Raw genomic sequence first — 18,949 nt, forward strand, 5'->3', positions numbered from 1 at the left:
GCCCCTACTGATAAAAAAAAAAGTCAAAAAATCTATCCCGTAGTTTGTAACTTTTGCGCAAACCAATTATTATACGCTTTTTGAGATTTTTTAGCAAAAATATGTAGCAGAATACAAATTGGCCTAAACTGATAAGTTACATTACAAGTATCAATTTTAATTAACTTTAATTGCTTGCCGACCGGCCGCCGCAGTTGTACGGCGGCAGTCTGGCGCTCCCAGGCAAAGTGCCGTACATGTACCGCGCTAGCCTGGGAGGAGCTTGGGGGCAATTGCGCGCCGCTGGAGGCGCCCTCCCGCCCCTGCTCATCGGCTGGGGGGCCAGCGCGTGTGCCCGGTGGCACCGATGGCCGCCGGCCACTCGCGATCTCCCTCTGCAGTGAGAGAAGGACAGACGGCTGATGTAAAAACAGCCGTCTGTCATTCTCACTAAAGTAATCACAGAGGCTATGTGATCCTGCTATGTAGGATCGCATGTCTCTGTGATTACATCACAAGCCACACCCCCCACAGTTAGAATCTTGCCCCTAGGGACACACTTAACCCCTTGATCAGCAGTAAAGTTAACCCCTTCTCTGCCAGTGTAATTTTTACAGTAACAGTGCATATCTTTAGCACTGATTATTGCAGTAATGTCACTGATACTCCCAAAAGTGTCAAAGATGTCAGTCAGGGGTCCGATCTGTCCGCTGCAATGTCACAGTCCCGCAAAAAAAAATTGCAGATCGCTGCCATTACTAGTTTTAAAAAAAACATTAAAAATGACATAAATCTTTCCCGTAGTTAGTAAACACGATAACTTTTGTGCAAACCAATCAAAATACGCTTATTGCGATTTTTTTTTACCAAAAATATGTAGCAGAAAACAAATTGGCCTAAAATGTTAAAAAATCTGATTTTTACATTTTTTTGGAGAATTTCATATAAAAAAATGTGAAAAATATTGTTATTTTTTCAAAATTGTTGCTATTTTTTTGTTTATAGCGCAAAAAATAAAAATCGCACAGGTGATCAAATACCACCAAAAGAAAGCTCTGTTTGTGGGAAAAAACAGATGTCAATTTCGTTTGGGTACAGCGCCGCACAACCGTGCAATTGTCCGTTAAATTCACGCAGTGCCGAATCGCAAAATCGGGCCTGGTCTTTGAGCAGCCAAAGAATTTATCAAGCTCAAATTGTCAGTTAAAAATGACATATTACCCAGTAAGAAATGAATATATATATTACCCATTTATTTGATAAAATATAAGCTTAGTTCCTGGACACAGCAGCACTGGAAATTGACATCAGAAGGGATGAAATATTCATAGCTTCCAGGTTCCTATCATGTGGGGGAGATCAACAACCAAGTGTTCGCTGGTCTCTCTTTCTCTCTCTCTCTCTCTCTCTCTCTCTCTCTCTAAAGCTGCAATGCGGGTCCCTGGCCTGCAGGTGGGACAATGGAGTCTGAGAAAGATGGAGGTGGAATCTCACAGAGAGGAGGTGGATATACAGTGGGGTCTATGGAAACTTCTACCTGAAAGCCAACAACGCTCACTGCCACTAGCATGTGACTTATGTCAATGGCAAAAATAGGGGCTGAAGTGTCTGTCCACTGAGAAGTGATATTTCAGTCTTCAGTAGAAGGTGGACCATTAAAGCGTATGTATAGCCAAAAAAAAATTTGTTGCTGTTTTGGTTGGTATGGGAAGGATTTAACACTCCTGTCAGTTTGTATTTTGTTGTCCCTGGCTCGTTGGGGAGATTTTCCTTCACATCCTGTCCTATAGATGCACCAGGAAGGGAGAGGAAGTCTCTACATAGAGAGCAGAATTCCCCTCTTGGACAGTTGTCACTGAAACTGGTGACCCCCCCTCATTGGAAGATTTATCTTTGCCTCTTGTTCTGGTGACAGTTATAAAAAATTCCCATCACTTTCTGCCTCAGTGACAATGGTGGCCAGAACATAGAGAGGGTGAATCTTACCCACCAGGGACCTAGACAGTAATACTCTATCTCAATCTCTCAACATATACTCTAAAATATACTTTTAAGGGCTCGTACACACGAGTGGAAATTCGGCCGGGAATTCTCGTCTGATGACCGATCTGCCGATTTTCGGCTTGTTAGTATGATGCTTCCGACAACCGACTCAGACTGTTCGGCCGAAAAAATCCTGGTGTGCAGGCTATAAAATTTTTGTCGACCGTCAAAACACGGCCGATTTTCATCTCATTAGTACAGATTTCGATGGGGAAAAATCTTATGAGCAAGACTAGGCATGCTCAGAGATGAAAGAACACAAAGAAAGCAATCCAACACATGACATCACTTCTGAAGTAGAATTCTGTCGTGCGGGAAAATTCGTGTGCAGTCTAGAGCACATTCCAACCAACAGACACCACTCTGGACAAAAGACGGACGACCGGTCGGCGGAAATTCATTGCGTGTGTACGAGGCTTAACTCTACATATACTTTAAAGCACCTAATAAACTTTAATATCTTTCATGGACTCTATTGGTGAGGTCTGTGTGACGCTCCCAAGTTCCCAACTACGCACATAAGCTGTTCTCAGTATAAAGGGTTCAAACTCTCCTTTATTGATTGACTTATTTCAGACTATGGAAAAATGTAACAGAAGGAGCTCAGGGAATCTGTTGGAGCATTTAGGACATCGGAAACCAGGGGCTGAATGGTTCAAATCTAAAATATGGGTGGGCTGATTATTATAATAAAAGAAAATATATTTTTTATATGTTCAAAGGTGAAAAAGAAGGACTCTTCTAGTGTCCCAGGGATCTGATCTGAACCCAAACCCCCCATCCCCCTTGGGCCTATATCCTACTGTTTGAGCCACCTGAACTTCTCAACTATATGTAGCAACCTTACTAGGTAGGTGCTAGTGAGAGAGTATAGTTTTTGGCTCTGTCTACTTATTTAGAGGGGCTGCAGGCAAATCTATATTGCTCTTTGCTTACTAGAGAGCAGGATCTGTTAGTGAGATCTGCTCATTGTGCTCAGTATGTGATTCATTGTGTCTAGAGAGTGTTTCACACTGGTCCAATAGGGAGGCATGTTGGACGGTGGGAGAAAACCTGACAAATGAATGCATAGAGGCTGTCAGGACCCGGACTTGAACCTGGGACCTCCATGGTGTCTGGCAATGACTCTACTCGCTAAGCTACCTGGAATACTGAACAGCTCCCTGGACAAATCCTTGAATGATCCTACTGTGAATCTTTATTGCCTTGAACCTTGAACCCTTTGCTCCTCCCATGAACTTCCTGATATAAGCCATGTCTTTGCACTTCCTGGTTGCCAGAATATTGTGCCTTCAACAGCCGATATCTCGCTTGTCTCTCCTGCTGCCGTCCGTATCTTTGCTACCATCCGTTATCGACACATGGCTTATTCCTCGACTACTCTTCTGCTTGATCCCAACCTGCAACTACTGGTTACCGACCTTTGGCTATTCCTTGACTACGCTTCAGCTTAATCCCTATCTGCTACTGGACTCTGACTTGCTCACCTCCTGGTGGGGCGATCTTGAGGACCGCGACCTGGTGCTAACACTCAGCAAAATCCATCTCCACCTTCAGGAGCGCTGGTGAAGACCGGTTAGTACTTAGACTCTGCACCTTAGGTGAGCCTGCGTCATCTGCCTGGGTGACCTGCCAATGTTCCTATCCTGCTGGTTCCTGTGTGATCTGTGACTGCTATAACTACTGGTCTTCGAGCCTGACCCAGGATCGTGACAGAGGCTTTGATACAGTCCTGGTGATTAGCAGTGGCAAGTTGCCTCAGTGCATTCTGGGATACTGTATAAAAGCCAGGAGCACATGTGCTGTGAGGTCTTTGGCTGGAGAGCGAAGTCCCGGAGGGAGGGGCAGCTGTCCCCTCCTGTAGCAGTGGCATGTGGTCACAGGAGGTCGTCCTGAAGGTCGAAGGAGTGGATGAGAGGAGCTGAACCCAAATGAGCTGACTGAAGGGGGGACATTGAAGGCCCTGGAAAAACAGTATTGTGAGTACAGGGACTCGTGTCAAGGGGCCTGACCTAAGGGGGGCCACCCCACCTGTAGGATAGTCAGAGGACGGATGTCAACAGTAAAGAGAGAGAGGATGCTGATTAGAGCGTCCTGAAGACAATCAATAGTTCACCAAGTCATCTTAGGAAAGAAACGTAATTCTAATTCACCTTTAGTGGCAGGGTGAATCAACAGCCTTGCTGTACATGAAGATAGAAGTCCTCCAACATTGTGCATAGGTAATTCGGAGTATCCCACTATTCCCTTCTCCTATCCCTAATTTATAATAAAACACAAAACAACCAAATACCCCTGGACTGATTATTGAAACGAGTCAAGGAAGAAGAACAAAAGAATTGTATGCTGGTAACCCAGGGGGACCTGAAAAGTGTGATTCTGGCAGTCCTTACGGGGGCTGTGCTACATATAGACCCCTTACCAGTCATGACCCTATGAAGAAATCTTTTTTCTGATTAGTGAAATGTTGATTAAGGGATTTCTGTAAATGGCTTAGGGTGGTTGGTAATGTTTGGAAGCTGTAATGGAAATTGTTATTTTTAAGCCCCGTTCACATTGCCGCGATCCGACTTGGGGGGGGGGGTGACCTCCGAGGTCGCAGTGTGAGCAGCGCGGCGCGACCTCGGAGCGGCCGCCACGGACTTCATAACATTGAAGTCTATGGCGGTCGCCTCCGGGTCGCCCCAAAGAAGCTCCGGACCCTTTTTCTAAGTCGGAGTGACTTGTGTCGCTCCTAATAGAACGGGTCCGCAGCTTCCCTATGGAAGGCGACCTACGGCGACCTGTGAGGCGACCAGGTCGCCTCACAGGTCGCCTTAGTGTGAACGGGGACTAAAGCTGAACGTTAGGCAATTAGCTAAATACACAAGATGATATCAATATAATGTATGTTTACTTTCTTTTTTTTTTTTATCTGAAGGATTTATAGTTTTGACCAGCCGTTCTAGTAAGAGAAACATCTCTGCTAGTCAGGAAGTGTCCTACATTTTAGAGACCAGAGAGGCACGTTTTAGGACAATGTTTATAGTCAAAGGACAGCCCTCTGCCACGCGTCCAGTTACTTTTTTTTTAATCCCTACTACTACTTTATACTTGTTTTTCATAACAACAAATGCAATAATTTAATAGACTTATAAAAGATTTAATGCAGTAAAAACACATCTGGTAGTTATTGGTGGTCAGCTTTTCGTCTTCCTCCATGTTACAGTCATGCGGTTTGTAAGAGCCTCATAAAACTAGATAGATGTATTTTGGATGCACAGGTAACAAACCACAACATGCAAAGAAACCCACAGAAACTTAAATAACAAATTTGGACAAGAAAAAAGTTTGTAAAAGCAAATTTACTTGTTTCCGCTATACAGTATATCAATTATAACTGGTCTTAAGGAGCAAATGTGTGTGAATGATATACCAATCAGACAGTCTAGTAGTAGTTAGACATATTCAAGTGGCCTTGTACTAAATGGTAGCATATGAGCAGATGACTTTGCATTTCTTTACACTGCCCTTTGTATTCTGTTTAATTTATTCATAAATGATCTAGAGGAGGGGATATCCAGCACAATCTCAGTATTTGCGGATACTACTAAACTAAGCATGCCAATATCTTCTATGCAGGATGTGGAAACCTTACAAGCGGACCTGAACAAAATAACGGGGTGGGCAACTACATGGCAGATGAGGTTTAATGTTGAAAAATGTAAAGTAATGCACTTGGGAGTCAGAAACACGAAAGCAAGCTACTCACTAGGGGGGGACCTCTGAGGGGGGGGGAACCTCTGGGGGAGTCTAGGATGGAAAAGGACCTGGGGGTACTGGTAGACAACTGGCTTGGCAGTGGCATGCAATGCCAAGCCGCTGCAAGCAAAGCCAACAGAATACTGGGATGTATAAAAAAGGGGATTCACTCCAGAAATAAAGAGATTATTCTCCCACTCTACAAGACTCTGGTCCGGCCACATCTGGAGTATGCTGCCCAGTTCTGGGCACCGGTCATCAGGAAGGATGTGCTGGAACTGGAGAAAGTCCAGAGAAGGGCAACAAAAATAATTAGGGGAATGGAGGACATCAGCTATGAGGAAAGACTACAAGCATCGAACTTAATCTCTCTGGAGAAGAGACGATTGAGAGGGGATATGATATCAATGTACAAATACTGTACTGGTGACCCTAGCATAAGGAACAAACTTTTCAGAGAAAGGGAATACAATAAGACACGTGGCCACTCACTAAAACTAGAGGAAAAACGGTTTAACCTTAAAATAGGTAAGGGGTTCTTCACTGGAAGCGCAGTAAGGATGTGGAATTCTCTTCCACAAGAAGTGGTATCAGCAGGGAGCATTGATAGTTTCAAAAAACTGTTAGATGGGCACCTTAAAGACCACAACATACAGGGGTATACAATGTACAGTTAACAGCAAACACTCACACACATCATAGGTTGAACTGGATGGACTGGTGTCTTTTTTCGACCTCACAAACTTTGTATTTATGTATTATATTGTTAAGGGTCAGACCCCCAAATGCAAACAGAAAAAACAAAAATAAAAGAAATAAAATAAAAATAGTGGCCGCAAGTGAGGGTGAAATTTGCAGGGCACATTCAGTGACTGCACTAAATGGTGGCATATGAGCATATGGCTTTGCATTTCAATACACTGCCCTTTGTATAATATTAAGGGTCAGACCACCAAATGCAAAAAAATGAATACATAAATAAAAAAAAAAATTAAAAATAGTGGCCACAAGGGAGAGGGAAATTTGCAGGGGGCATATAGCGATTGTACTAAATGCTGGCATATGAGCATATGACTTTACATTTTATTACACTGCCCTTTATATTATATTATTAAAAGGAAACTCCGGTCAAAAATGAAATATTTCCTATTAATAGTATGTTAAAGCATTGCAAAAAAGTATACCGTGATAAATGTGCCATCGTTCCCAAATCATTATACAAACCAAAGAAAGAAAGAAAAAGCAGGACTATATCGGCATCAAATGAAGGGATGTACACAAGTATTCACACTTTCATTTAAAAATATAACTTTATTAATAAATTAAAAGGACAAAAACATGACACCACATATCACATTACACGTATAAAATAAAAAAATTAGATCCATAGCTTCCATATCAGGTAGCTAGTACAAGATACCAAGTTGTTTTCAGGATCTAAATATGAGTGCAGTCTGGCGGTCCCCGGTAAGCTAACGCGTTTCGCAATTTATAGCTTCCTCAGGGCACCAAAAGACCGGAAAGACAATGCACTGGTAGACGCCCTAACAGAGGGCTAAGGGCAGGCTGGAGAACTGTATCCCTGGGCAGGCGTCGGGATCCCTTACATGTGGATAGATCAAAAGAAGGCTCAAAGATATGTGCAACTGCACTGACCATAAGGGCTTAGGCAACGGGCTTTACTCTTTTTGCTGTAGATGGTAATGTCTCACATGACAAGTGCCACTTGTCATGCGACTTTGGACACATAAAGTCGCATGACAAGTCACAGCCCATTGATTTCAAAGGCACCTCGTGTCATCTATGCCACTTTGAAAATCAGAAACTTTGAAAAGGTGCCTGCACTACTTCACACTCTAAATCGCACAATTTAGGAGTCGCACTAGTGGAAACGTAGCCACTAGGCTAGAGTGCGACTTTGGAGTGTGACTTTGGTGCGACTCTGAGTGCAGCTTTGATCCAACTTTACACACTTTGGATCACATTCGCATCAAATGTTGCATCAAAGTAGTGCAGGTACCTTTTTAAGGTCGCTGATTTTTAAAGTCACATAGATGGGAACGGTGCCATTGAAATCAATGAGCTGTGACTTGTCATGCGACTTTGTGTGTCTAAAAGGCTAAACTCCGCTCAAATTACTGATTTCAGGGGAGAATTTAAAGCGGAGTTACGGGCACAGAAATGATTTTTCAATGAACATACCCCCGGGACAGTCAGGGCTAGTACATTCCACAATGGCTAGCCTCTGATCTGCCCCTGTTCGCACTTACCTGCAAGAAGAAATACTTATAAAATTTCTTCCACAGCGTTTCCATCTCTCTTGTGGGCAGCTGAAGCCGGCGCGGTCCTCTTTGGTGTCTTCTTCCGCTTCTTCTTCTCCCAGAATGCGCCTGCACCGGCCCCTCTCGTCACTTCCGGTGCGGCGCCGCATTCCTCCACAGCTTCTGGGCATGCCCAGAAGCTGTTTAGCAGGGGAATGCGGCATCGCCCGGAAGTGACGAGCGGGGCCGGTGCCATCGCATTGATTCCTGGGAGCGATGACGTTCAGCTCCCAGGAATCAGTGCAAGCCAGGAAGTGACGGCGGAGCCGCGGAGCTGAGGGAGGAAGTGAAGACTAGGTGAGTATATTCTATCTACAATTACAAGGTTAGTTTAAAAAAAAAAAAAAAAACTAACTATCCAATTCCTTTTCAGGTGAAGGGAAACAAGCAGACGGGCACAAAAAAAAAATATCGATTTTGTGCCCCGGAACTTCGCTTTAAGGTGTTAGGCTGGATTTCCGTTTTAAGGGTCAGACCACCCAATGCAAAAAAAATAAAAATAAAATAAAAATAACAAATAGTGGCCACAAGGGAGGGGGAAATGTGTGGGGGACATTAAGTGACTGTACTAAATGCTGGCATATGAGCATATGACTTTGCATTTCAATACACTGCCCTCTGTATTATGATATCAAGTGTCAGACCACCCAATGCAAAAAAATAACTAATGGCCAGTTGGCCACAAGGGAGGGGGAAATTTGCAGGCATTCGGGGACTGCATTAAATGCTGGCATATGAACACATGACTTTGCATTTCATTGCACTGTCCTTTGTATTATATTATTAAGGATCAGACCACCAAATGCAAAAAAATAAATAAAATAAAATAAATAAAAAATAGTGGCCACAAGGGAAGGGGAAATTTGCAGGGGACATTCAGTGACTACACTAAGTTCTAGCAGGTGGGGGGCATAACATGGGGGGAAGCTCTGGCAGTAGGGGAATCTGAACCGCACGTAGTGATTAGGGTGTGCCCAGGCACCCTGCACACACCTATGCAAGTGAACTTGATATGTAATGTTGAAGATGTTTCATAGCTTATCTAAGCCACTTCTTCAGTTCCAATGAGTGTCAGGAAAATACCCTAGTATTTGTACCTACTGTTAGTACTGACACCATGATCCAATCACCATGGAAATGCAAATGTTTTTTGCCCAAAAAAGGGTTTAGGATGTGTGACGGGAGTCACTTTGGTTGAGGTGGCCCGTGGAACACAGCTTACCATAGAGAGGTTGGGAAATCCCTGTCTCAGCTCCTCAGGTCCTTCTCATGTGTACGTCACCCTTTGTCTATTAGGGGCACAGGGTGACCAAGAAAATGATGGACAACTACTTAATGGACACTGACATTGTGGTTTGGATTACTTCAAATGGTATAGTAATATTTATCAACAGCATCCCTCAAGAAATATATGAAGATTTACGGTAATCTCACTTTATACCACTGTGAGACCTATAGCCTGTTGTAGACCATTGCCATGAAGTCTGTGGACACCTAAATAATCAAAGCATTGCTTGGATGTGGATTCTATGTACTTCAATGTAGGAGACAGACAGTCTGCTACTGGGGTCTCCTGCTATTGTCTGTTTAGTAAGGTGTTCTGTGTTTATACTTAGGATAATGTGTAATCTATTTTGTTTTAGGCTTGTTGCCGGCAGTCTAGTCATCCAGGCTGGTTTAAGTGCTAAGTTAATTAGCATGTTAATTATAACATTGTCTAGGTCTGGATTCCCATTCACCTATTATTTCTGTCCAGATGGCTAGTTAATTAGCTCAGGTTAATTATGTTTCTGTATACAATTTCATCTGCATATGATAATGTAATCAGGCTCACCTGACCTGGTGTGATATATATTCTGTGTGAGTTTGTTCAATAAAGGTTGCAGATCTTATACAAGCTATTCTCGGCTAGACTTGTATTTAGTGGCTAAAATATCGGCTAAAATATCTGATATCTATGTCAAAGACTGGAGGAAGCGGTATACTGACGGAAGCACATAAGAACATTGTGGGTCGCAGCGGGGGGATGCTTCCTGCTGTCTGGGACATCCAAACCTCCACTGGGATCCAAGGCCTGGATAGCAGAAGAGGAAAGGTACAGATACCAGCTGCCATGGAAGAGGAATTTGAAAGGAGGTTGCGAGAGATGCGGATACAGCACAGGGGACAAGTGTCAGAGAAGGTCCTGCTTGGATGGTATGATTCAATCCGCTGGAAACTCTGGAAGGAAATGCTAGCCTGTGAGCAGCAACACCAGGGAAAAAAACCTTCCCTCTCTCCAGGAAAGGTACTGGTCACAGTATGGATTGCGACTGCTGTTTTTGGGAGATAAATCGCACAAGGAGCAGACAGCTGAGTTAAGCAGGCTGGTCTGGGCAGAGATGCGATTGGAAGAGCTATAGAGCCCTCCGGTGGCATGTATCCCAAGCATGCCTTTGGATTGCGGATGACAGCCCAACTCCAGGTTTTGGCTACGGCGGCCTGGGACTGTTGTAGGGGAAGCTGTCAGGAGACCCTAACTTTGGGTCCGATCTGGAGTGGCAGTTGGAGGAAATTATGGATTACAGAGAAGAGATCCTGAGCATCTCGGAATTGTTCTGGGCACTGGAAAATATGGAGTTTCTGGTCGTTCAGGAATGGGAGCTGGAGATCGCCTACAGTCAGCTGCTAGACTCTGCTCAGCGCCAGGGCTGGGGTCCGCTTGCCTGGGAATATCTAGAAGTACCAGCTGACAGTCCAGAAATCCTGACTGAAGAGTCAGCAATGTGGCACGGTAATAGTGTGCTTTGCTCATCTGCACCCACAGCTATGGAAGTGGAGCTCTTATGGCAGATGCAGCGCCAGCAAGTATTGACTGGCCTTGACAAACCTGTTTCTGCACAGGACGAGCTTGGAGGGAGGAATGTGTCTGTCCAGCAGCTGGATAAAGGTACAGGCGATGGAGCTATTCTTGGCTAAACTTGTATATAGCGGCTAAAATATCTGATATCTGTGTTCAAGACTGGAGGAAGCGGTATACTGACGGAAGCACACAAGCACATTGTGGGTTGCGGTTCCGCCACAGTGTGTAACTGTTCTATTTAAAAAATCCCATCTTTAGTATAAGAAAAATTTCACAGGTGTGTTAATTCTTCAATGGACATGGCTGCAGGTATGAATTGTTGTTAAAGCTCCAGGCTAGAGATGTTAAAACAGCATTAATATTATCATTATTATTATTATTAAACAGGATTTACTCAGTGCCAACAGTTTGTGCAGCACTTTACAATCCACAGGGAGACAGTTTAAATATAGTAAAATAAAATATAAGTAGAATAATAAGCCCTGCTCATAAGAGCTCACAATCTAGTAGGATGGGGCAATTGGTACAAAAGGTAATAACTGTGGGGAATGAGCTAATGGAAGAGTTAAAAGTTCAGTTGTTGGCTGAGCTTTGGGGATGCTTACCACTACGCCCTCTCAGTTATGTTTGTATCTGCCCCACTTGCAGATGCTTTTATCATTGTACCTTGCTTTACCCCTACTTTGGCTTGGATAAAGCACCTTTGGTTAAATAAAGGAATTACAAAAAAAAGTTCAGTTGTTGGTTAGAGGTGTGATAGGCTTCCATGAAGAGATGGTCTAAAGGTGGTCAGAGTAGGAGATAGCCAGTCAGGTTGAGGTCCAGAGGATGGGAGAAGCTACGCAGAAATCCTGAAGATGAGCATGGGAAAAGGAGACAAGAGTGCAAGAGAACAGGATCTTTTGGGAGGACCGGAGAGGACAGTTTGAGTGATATTTAGAGAAAATAATGGTGATTTAGCTCGGGGCAGAGTTGTACAAGGCATGTGGAAGACTGATGGTGTTAAACACCCCCACCCCTGTTCAATGATGGCTGTTCCAGTTTCACGTAGATGGCTTCTTTCATGCCTCTTGAGAACAATTTGTCCTCTCTGATAAAGTGCAAAGGTGTTGGTGTCGGCGCTACCACAAAATTGTGTACTGTGCGTTTTTAAACTTGTGTACTGTGCGTTTTAAAACGATGCATTTTTTTAAAACGATAAATATTCCAACCATAAAATCATAAAAAGTGCATATGGTGCATTGGTAATATATAGTGCATTTGATAAAATCATATAGTGTCACCACATAGATTATACAAGGTGCTTTAGTGCTTTTTGTGTGCCAGTGCATCAAGTGCTCAGATATATGCTGTTATATGGGGAAAAATGTACACCCGTGGATCCCCACTGGGTGTGAATGCTTACCGCACACTTGTAATAGGTAGCTCGATTCCCATCAGATACTGTAATAAAAAATAGCCTCCATTGCGTAGTATGTAGTATATAAGATTAAGCAGGTATTACATCCACTCACAGTATAGGAGATGACTTTCAGCATGCAGGGTCCACCAGGCTATGCCGCTTCCGCGTTCCACCAGTCCGAACCACCGCTACCGGAAGTGACGTACTGATGCAATAAGCCACGCCCTACGCGTTTCGTCACTACAACGTCATCTGGAGCACCCGATGGAAATTGCTACCATGGAAATTGGGTCCTGCTCGAGTCAGGCTGGAGCAACTCCAGAGGTCCAAGGATAATGGGGCCTTGCTTTCCTGAACCCCCAGCCCCCCCCCCCCTGTACTACCTGCAGTAGCTGCTGAATGGCATGAAGGATGTACCGGCCAAGAGGGAAACACACACTGATTTCAGGCTCAGACTTTCCCGGAAGCCCTTTAGGCCCAGCTCTTCTTAAAGTCCAACAAAATGTACCCCACATATAGGCTACTACATAATATATGGTTCAAAGCAAAACAACTACAAAGTGTCAGAATTTACTAGTCACAGCCCCATCTGGAATAACAATTCTTACCCGAAAATTGGCAAAGCTGCAGTTTGCAGCCCGGTGGCAAGCATATGGTGTTACTCACCTCTGTCACATTTTAAGCAATGGCATTTTCCCAGTTGCAAGCCAGATATGGATTTTCAAACAAAATTTACTTCCCCTACCTTCAATTGCAGCACACCATTAAAGCGCAAGCATCCTTAGAGCAAGCGGTATTATTTCCCACTCCTCTTTTCAATATGATGATGCAGCAATCCACATCCCAACAAGGCTTTGAAAAAACAGGTGGAGGATTTAGGTGATATAGATGGGGATCAGATGTTACAGGTTCTGGAATCTGTCCACGGCTGTTCTTTAAATGTAACCCAAAGACTGTCCCAACTGTATATATTATTGCGGGTTCATCATACCCCACTTAAATTGTTTACTCTTGGACTCCATCCAGACCCATTGTGTACAAGATGCAAGGGAGCTAATGGGGACCTGATACATCTCCTTTGGCGGTGCCCAAAGTTGCATCGCTTTTGGACTGGCATAGTAAACACCATTAACAATACTTTTCAAGTAACCGTCTCTCTTGAACCTAAACCATGCTTATTTGGTATACTGGATGAGGTTATAACGGACATATATGTCAGACAGGCGGTGTCCAGAACACTATTCCAAGCTCAAAAGCTGATCATGCAACATTGGATCTCTCAAAGCTCTCCAATAGAGATGTATAGAACTGTTCGCCGGCGAACTTAGCATGTTCGCGTTCGCCGCTGCCGGCGAACATATGCGATGTTCGGTCCGCCCCCCATAAGACATCATTGAGGCAAACTTTGACCCTGAACTTTACAGTCAGCAGGCACATTTCCAGCCAATCAGCATACCTCCCTCCCACACCCTCCCACCTCCTATAAATAAGCAAGGGCAGCATCCATCTTAGATCATTCTGAAGCAGTGTGTGTAGTGAGAGTAGGGAGAGAGCTGCTGCTGCTGCTGCTGCTGCTGTTAAGCTAGGGACAGTTAGTCAGTGTTCCTGGTCTTGCAGTGTTCTTGGTCCACTACTGCTGTAATATCAGCACCCCAAAAAGCCCTTCTAAGGGCTGGTAATTGAGGATTTTTTTTATTTATATATATACATATATATATATATATATAGTGTCCCCAAAAGCCCTTTTAAGGGCTGGTAAGGTAATAGAGTTTTTTCTTTATATATATATCTATATATATCTATTGTACACTGCAGTTGCCTGCCCGCTGTGTGTGAGAGGCCACAGACCTACCACAGACTGTACTGTGTGCACACCACACTCATTTCGGGTGGCACAGGCACAGTACCTTGCATTTTAAAAAATATTTTTTTTTTCCTCTGTCATAATTGCAGTGAGTGCTGTGTCAGGTCCACAGAGTGCACTGTACCCACTGCAGTGCACTGCCCACCACTGATATATATACGGTGGCACAGCATCTTGTTGCAATAAATTGAAAAAAAAAATATTTTTTATTATTGCAGTTGCCTGGGCTGCCAGTTACTGTCAGGTCCACAGAGTGTACTGTGCCCACTGCAGTGCCACTGTGTGCCCACCCACCACTGATATATAAGGTGGCACAGCAGCTTGCAAAGTAAAAAAAAATATATTTTTTTTTTAATTGCAGTTGCCTGGGTGCCAGTGACTGCTGTCAGGTCCACAGAGAGTGTACTGTGCCACTGCCCACCCACCACTGATATATAAGGTGGCACAGCAGCTTGCAAAGTAAAATAAAATATATATTTTTTAAAATTGCAGTTGCCTGGGTGCCAGTGACTGCTGTCAGGTCCACAGAGAGTGTACTGTGCCACTGCTCACCCACCACTGATATATAAGGTGGCACAGCAGCTTGCAAAGTAAAAAAAAATATATATTTTTTTAAATTGCAGTTGCCTGGGTGCCAGTGACTGCTGTCAGGTCCACAGAGAGTGTACTGTGCCACTGCCCACCCACCACTGATATATAAAGTGGCACAGCAGCTTGCAAAGTAAAAAAATATATATATATTTTTTAAATTGCAGTTGCCTGGGTGCCAGTAACTGCTGTCAGGTCCACAGAGAGTGTACTGTGCCACTGCCCACCCACCACTGATATATAAGGTGGCACAGCAGCTTGCAAAGTAAAATAAAATATATTTTTTTAAAATTGCAGTTGCCTGGGTGCCAGTGACTGCTGTCAGGTCCACAGAGAGTGTACTGTGCCACTGCCCACCCACCACTGATATATAAGGTGGCACAGCAGCTTGCAAAGTAAAATAAAATATATATTTTTTAAAATTGCAGTTGCCTGGGTGCCAGTGACTGCTGTCAGGTCCACAGAGAGTGTACTGTGCCACTGCCCACCCACCACTGATATATAAGGTGGCACAGCAGCTTGCAAAGTAAAAAAAAATATATATTTTTTTAAATTGCAGTTGCCTGGGTGCCAGTGACTGCTGTCAGGTCCACAGAGAGTGTACTGTGCCACTGCCCACCCACCACTGATATATAAAGTGGCACAGCAGCTTGCAAAGTAAAAAAATATATATATATTTTTTAAATTGCAGTTGCCTGGGTGCCAGTGACTGCTGTCAGGTCCACAGAGAGTGTACTGTGCCACTGCCCACCCACCACTGATATATAAAGTGGCACAGCAGCTTGCAAAGTAAAAAAAATATATATATATTTTTTAAATTGCAGTTGCCTGGGTGCCAGTGACTGCTGCCAGGTCCACAGAGAGTGTACTGTGCCACTGCCCACCCACCACTGATATATATGCCTGCAAGAGAAAAAGCCAGCCGCAGAGAAGCCGTATTCCTGAAAATATAAGAAAAATGCTTTTTTTAGGGGTTCTGGACATGCTACAGAGCTGAAACTTGACAGGTACACTTTTTAGACCCCCCAGACACTAAATACAAAAAATGACATGCCTGCCTAAAAAAATGCCCGCTAAATGCCTGCAAGAAAAAAGCCAGCCGCAGAGAAGCCGTATTCCTGAAAATATAAGAAAAATGCTGTTTTTTAGGGGTTCTGGACATGCTACAGAGCTGAAACTTGACAGGTACACTTTTTAGACCCCCCAGACACTAAATACAAAAAATGACATGCCTGCCTAAAAAAATGCCCGCTAAATGCCTGCAAGAGAAAAAGCCAGCCGCAGAGAAGCCGTATTCCTGAAAATATAAGAAAAATGCTGTTTTTTAGGGGTTCTGGACATGCTACAGAGCTGAAACTTGACAGGTACACTTTTTAGACCCCCCAGACACTAAATACAAAAAATGACATGCCTGCCTAAAAAAGTGCCCGATAAATGCCTGCAAGAGAAAAAGCCAGCCGCAGAGAAGCCGTATTACTGAAAATATAATACAAATGCTGTTTTTTAGGGGTTCTGGACATGCTACAGAGCTGAAACTTGACAGGTACACTTTTTAGATCCCCCAGACACTAAATACAAAAAATGACATGCCTGCCTAAAAAAATGCCCGCTAAATGCCTGCAAGAAAAAAAGCCAGCCGCAGAGAAGCCGTATTCCTGAAAATATAAGAAAAATGCTGTTTTTTAGGGGTTCTAAGCATGCTACAGAGCTGAAACTTGACAGGTACACTTTTTAGACCCCCCAGACACTAAATACAAAAAATGACATGTCTGCCTAAAAAAATGCCCGCTAAATGCCTGCAAGAGAAAAAGCCAGCCGCAGAGAAGCCGTATTCCTGAAAATATAAGAAAAATGCTGTTTTTTAGGGGTTCTGGACATGCTACAGAGCTGAAACTTGACAGGTACACTTTTTAGACCCCCCAGACACTAAATACAAAAAATGACATGCCTGCCTAAAAAAATGCCCGATAAATGCCTGCAAGAGAAAAAGCCAGCCGCAGAGAAGCCGTATTACTGAAAATATAAGAAAAATGCTGTTTTTTAGGGGTTCTGGACATGCTACAGAGCTGAAACTTGACAGGTACACTTTTTAGACCCCCCAGACACTAAATACAAAAAATGACATGCCTGCCTAAAAAAATGCCCGCTAAATGCCTGCAAGAGAAAAAGCCAGCCGCAGAGAAGCCGTATTCCTGAAAATATAAGAAAAATGCTGTTTTTTAGGGGTTCTGGACATGCTACAGAGCTGAAACTTGACAGGTACACTTTTTAGACCCCCCAGACACTAAATACAAAAAATGACATGCCTGCCTAAAAAAGTGCCCGATAAATGCCTGCAAGAGAAAAAGCCAGCCGCAGAGAAGCCGTATTACTGAAAATATAATAAAAAAGCTGTTTTTTAGGGGTTCTGGACATGCTACAGAGCTGAAACTTGACAGGTACACTTTTTAGATCCCCCAGACACTAAATACAAAAAATGACATGCCTGCCTAAAAAAATGCCCGCTAAATGCCTGCAAGAAAAAAAGCCAGCCGCAGAGAAGCCGTATTCCTGAAAATATAAGAAAAATGCTGTTTTTTAGGGGTTCTGGACATGCTACAGAGCTGAAACTTGACAGGTACACTTTTTAGACCCCCCAGACACTAAATACAAAAAATGACATGTCTGCCTAAAAAAATGCCCGCTAAATGCCTGCAAGAGAAAAAGCCAGCCGCAGAGAAGCCGTATTCCTGAAAATATAAGAAAAATGCTGTTTTTTAGGGGTTCTGGACATGCTACAGAGCTGAAACTTGACAGGTACACTTTTTAGACCCCCCAGACACTAAATACAAAAAATGACATGCCTGCCTAAAAAAATGCCCGATAAATGCCTGCAAGAGAAAAAGCCAGCCGCAGAGAAGCCGTATTACTGAAAATATAAGAAAAATGCTGTTTTTTAGGGGTTCTGGACATGCTACAGAGCTGAAACTTGACAGGTACACTTTTTAGACCCCCCAGACACTAAATACAAAAAATGACATGCCTGCCTAAAAAAATGCCCACTAAATGCCTGCAAGAGAAAAAGCCAGCCGCAGAGAAGCCATATTCCTGAAAATATAAGAAAAATGCTGTTTTTTAGGGGTTCTGGACATGCTACAGAGCTGAAACTTGACAGGTACACTTTTTAGACCCCCCAGACACTAAATACAAAAAATGACATGCCTGCCTAAAAAAATGCCCGATAAATGCCTGCAAGAGAAAAAGCCAGCCGCAGAGAAGCCATATTCCTGAAAATATAAGACAAATGCTGTTTTTTAGGGGTTCTGGACATGCTACAGAGCTGAAACTTCACAGGTACACTTTTTAGACCCCCCAGATGCTAAATCCAAAGAAATTTTTTATTTTTATTTTTTTTTAATTTTTCCAATAATTGGCTCTCTATCAAAAAATTATAATTTTTAAGAACTTTTTTTTGCGTGATCCCTCTCCGGCATGCCACAGTCCAGGTGTTAGTCCCCTTGAAACAACTTTTCCATCACTATTGTGGCCAGAAAGAGTCCCTGTGTGTTTTAAAATTCGCCTGCCTATTGAAGTCTATGGCGGTTCGCCCGGTTCGCCGGTTCGCGAACATTTGCCGATGTTCGCGTTCGCCGTTCGCGAATGGCGAATTTTAGGTTCGCGACATCACTACTCTCCAACTTTAGAGATGTGGTTAGCCAACATGAGATTAACTTTAAGATATAAGCGCTTGATATATCAGCATAGAGGCAGCCCGAACCGGTTCAATAAGATCTGGGGATGTTGGCTAGCTACCCCTGGCTTGGCTCCATTAGACGTAATTCTTGATGGGCTATTGACTTAAAGTGGGAACTCAACCGCTCAGTGTGTCCTCACCTTTGGAGTGAGTTTATTTTAAAGTGGGGAAGAAATCAGGGGCATATCAATAGCATATCAATAGCAATTGCCCCCCCCCCCCCCCCCGAGAAAATAGTGAGCCAGCCGGCAGCAGGGGCAGATCCAGGGGGAGCAACAGGGCAATTGCCCCCCCCCCCCCAAGAAGCTAGTAAGCCTGCCAGCCGACAGGCAGGTGAGTGGCCCGGCGGGCAGACAGGAAGGTGAGTAGGTCGGCGGACAATCAGATGAGCGGGCGGGCAGACAGGCAGGTGAGTGGGTTGGCAGGCCGGTGAGTG

The 18,949-nt window shown here is 43.8% G+C and overlaps 1 protein-coding gene across 1 annotated transcript in view; it reads right to left on the reverse strand.

The window, feature by feature from the left end:
* The window catches only part of LOC309569768 (uncharacterized protein), a 91,398-nt gene that overhangs the window by 33,100 nt on the left and 39,349 nt on the right, over nucleotides 1–18,949 (reverse strand). The gene's annotated exons all lie outside the window — the stretch shown is intronic.

Source organism: Pelophylax lessonae, assembly GCF_965119305.1.
Source record: "Pelophylax lessonae genome assembly, chromosome: 13".
NCBI lineage: Eukaryota > Metazoa > Chordata > Amphibia > Anura > Ranidae > Pelophylax > Pelophylax lessonae.